The sequence below is a fragment of the Emiliania huxleyi genome, assembly GCF_000372725.1.
Source record: "Emiliania huxleyi CCMP1516 chromosome Unknown EMIHUscaffold_19, whole genome shotgun sequence".
In the NCBI taxonomy this organism is placed as follows: domain Eukaryota; phylum Haptophyta; order Isochrysidales; family Noelaerhabdaceae; genus Emiliania; species Emiliania huxleyi.
In genome coordinates this window covers 286,271-290,015 of record NW_005200690.1, presented here as the reverse complement: position 1 = coordinate 290,015, position 3,745 = coordinate 286,271, and positions in this window count along the sequence as shown.

Here is a 3,745-nt window from a genome sequence, read left to right as displayed (position 1 = left end):
CCGCCCCCCCCCCCCTCTTGTGGGGGGTTTTTTTATTTTTAGGCCCCCCTCCCCCCCCCTTCGGGAAACTCGCCGAAAACCCGCGCCCCCGGCCGATTGTGCGCCCGAGGTCGCTGAGACTTGGGGAAGGGGCGCGCGCGTCGCCAAGGAGTGCGTAAAATGTCAGAGTGTTTTCTCTATTTCTTCTCTCTTCGGGCGCGTGCAAGCTCTGCCTTGAGAGTCTCTCTCTCTCTCTCTCTCTCTCTCTCTCTCTCTCTCTCTCTCTCTCTCTCTCTCTCTCTCTCTCTCTCTCTCTCTCTCTCTCTCTCTCTCTCTCTCTCTCTCTCTCTCTCTCTCTCTCTCTCTCTCTCTCTCTCTCTCTCTCTCTCTCTCTCTCTCTCTCTCTCTCTCTCGAGCCGATGCGGCCCGCTGCGGCGCTCGTCTATAGACCTCGCGAGCGTCGCCCGAGTACAAACACGCCTACTCCCCCCCGCTCTCCTCGTCCTCGCTCTCGGCGTCACTCTCCATATTGTCCTCTCCCAGCTCCTCCTCCTCCTCCTCCACCTCCTCGCCCACCGCCCCTACCACGACGGCCGGCACATCCATGGCGCTCGCGTACAGCTGCGTGGCCAGATGAGGGTAGCATCCGGATCGCAAGCTGACGCCGATGCGCTCGATCGCAGCTAGCGTGGTGCGGGGGTTCAGACCGCGCGAGTACTGGACGAGGTCGCGCAAAGACGCTGGCTTAGCACCGACGGCGGCGAAGGCGGCGATCGCCTCGAGGGGGCGATCGCCGCCGCTGTGCACCTGGACGAGCCGCGCCCAGTGCGCGATGCGGCGCGTGCACAGCAGCTGGCTCGCCTGAGCAAAGCTCAGCCGAAGGTACGTCATGTCCCGCACGGACCGGACAAAGTCGTCGTCGTCAACGGCGCCCGCGAACTGCGCGCCGGTGCTCACGATGTCGCGGACCCAACCCAGGTAGTTGCACTCGTGAGAGCCCGGCGTCGTAACCGCCCCGCTCTCTAGACGTGCCAGCAGCGCCGCGTGCACCAGCAAGTGCGCCTCGTACACCAGCTCCGCGTCCCAGCAGCGCACCTAATGACTCGAGGTAAAACGTTACAAGCTAGCATCGCGGGAAACAACCCGATCTTTGCACACACCGGCTCGCCCTCCGGCTCGACCTCCACCTCGGCCCAAACCTATTGACAGCGCACGGGCGGGGCATTGGGGTGCGACTCCCGGCAGCGCCGTAAACGCCGACTGCGCGCGCCTCGACGCGGCGCAGCTCATGCAGCTCGCGCTGCAGCAGCTCTCCGGCGGGGGAGTCGTCGACCAGCAGCTCGGCGAGCTCCAGCTCCTCGTCAGCCAGCTCGCCGCTCGAGACGGTGGCGATGCCGTGGCGGTAGAGGAGCTCGTCGACGGTCCTGCCACACATCGAGCGGGACGCTGTGCGACGACGCCACGATGCTCGCCTCCTCCCCCACGGCCGCCGGCGGGGCCCTCGGCGCTGGGCCCGCCTCCGCCACCCTCGCCTCGCTCTCCGCCTCGCGCTCCGCCGCCTGCTCGGCCCGCTCCGCCTCCTTGACGGCGGCCTGCAGCGACGCCTCGCAGTACGCGTGGTGCGCTCGCGCCGCGTCCTCGCCCGACGGCTCGGCTACTTGAGTGTGTGTGTTTCTCTCTCTCTTGTGTGTGTGTGTGTATGGTGGAGTACGAGGACTGGGGGGTCAACCGGTTGGAGGGGGTTCTGCCAGGCGACGGCGGACATAGCGAGCCATCGCGGGTACTCTGGCGATGTAACCCTGTATTTTTTGGGTCCTTTGGAAGTGCCGGTTAGACGTTAGTGTCTCTCCGTAGGACCGAGTGCCTTGGAAAAGTCATCTTCCTAGTTTTCACACGAGGCATCGCGACCGTGTCTTGCGCCGATCTGTGATCAAAATCAAGGCTAACCAGCCTAGAGACGACCCCCTGACACTCACCTACCTTGCCGACAGCCCACTGCGTCCGTCTGAAGAGGGTTGGGTGCCCACAGGACCCAAAAGAAAATAGGTTTCCTTCTCAAAAAGGGACGCACGAGGCAAATCTGATGTTTGAGTGTTTCAATAGGAGCGAGGCCTCTTCCGTTGGGTGGGGGACCGAGTTCATAGGAAACGAGGGTTTCCCATTGTGACCCGCTCGAGCGCGAGCGTGACACTAGGCGTGGGCTGTGAAGGGCTCGCATGATCGCGAGCATCGCACAACATCGCCATTTATATCGCATTTTATCGCCAAATATCGCGCGGTATATCGCGGTTGCGATATTGTGAAAATTTTTCGCAGAGCAGGGGTAGATATGATCACAAGGAACCCAATTCGGAAGACGGCTCCCCACTCGCCACTGCGCACTGGTGGAGCTGTTGTGACCTGTGTCCAGTATAATGCAGCAGTAAGACTAATGTTTTTGATTTTGTGTGAAACCCCCACGGCCCCACAGAAACGGCGTTGTTGTATGTTGTTTACACAGAGTGAATGAAAATGAATCAAGACCATGCGACGATCTCTCTCCGCCACATGCACAAGAAAGGAGAATGGACGCAGGACGGGGGAGAGAGACAGAGAGAGAGAGAGAGACGCCCGAGTCCCGAGAAGTAGAGTCTAGAGAGCCGTCGAGTCCCCGCTTACGCGGGCCTCACGGCCGCTCATGCACGCTGGGGGCGGGGGCGGAGCGGCCCAGCCGGGCCACACAGCACACAGCAGCCCACGGGGGAGGAGGAGGAGGAGGAGAGAGGTGCGAGGTGCGAGGCGACTCGAAATGTGTCACACCGGTGCGAGATGCGCCGGCTGCAGCTCTCACGCGCCGGTGGGCGCGGGCTCGGTTTCGGAGAGGGGCGGGAGCTCGACGGGCGGCTCCTCGCCCGACTGGACGCGCTCCTCGAACTCCCTCGCCGGGCCGTCCGGAAAGCCTAAAAGAAGAAAGAAAGCCGGCGTCAGGAAGACAGCCGAGGTGAGGCGCGGGAGTACAGTCTCGGCGCCGTGTGCTCAGAGCAGTGTCCTCAGAGCACCGCGTGGAGACACGGGGCTGCGGATACGCTGAATACGGCGGGAGATGGGGAAACGCGGCGGTATTACGTGTCCTCTCGAGCGCTGGTTGGAGTACAAGAATACGCGTGTCCCCGCGTCTCGCGTCTAGGGCCGGCGTTGCCCGAGTCCGCCGCCACGCCGTCGCCAAGCTGCGCCATGATGAAGTTGAGGTTGCGCTCAAACTCGGCCAGGGCTCGCATCTCGACCTGGGGGGGGTGGTGAGAGGGGGGGGGGAGAGAGAGAGAGAGGCTCACCTGCCTCCCCACACCTGCCTCCCCACACCTCGCCCAGGCTCGCGGCCTACCGGTGACAAACTGGGACAAGCACGCGGAGCTGGACGGGCGCACGCGCACCACTCTGCCGCCGCCGGGCCGTGAACGGCGCCTCTTCACACCTCCTTTTCCCTGTGGAACAGGCGCACGTACCACTCCGCCGCCGCCTTCGACGCGCTCAGCGAGCGGTACGCGAGCACGTGGGGCAAGTTCGGCTGGACGGCGGCGGTGGAGGACGAGCAGCCTGGCGGCGCGTACTACCTCACCGAGTGCGACACGCTCGGCCGGCGCGCCCGCCGTGCTGGTCGAGCCCCCGGCCATGTCCACGACATGTCCGAGACGCGTCCGAGACGTGCCCCACAGGCGCGCCTACCGCTTGGTCAAGCACCCAGACATGCACCTGCAGGGCCCGCTCTCCATCGCCATCGAGGACTCGC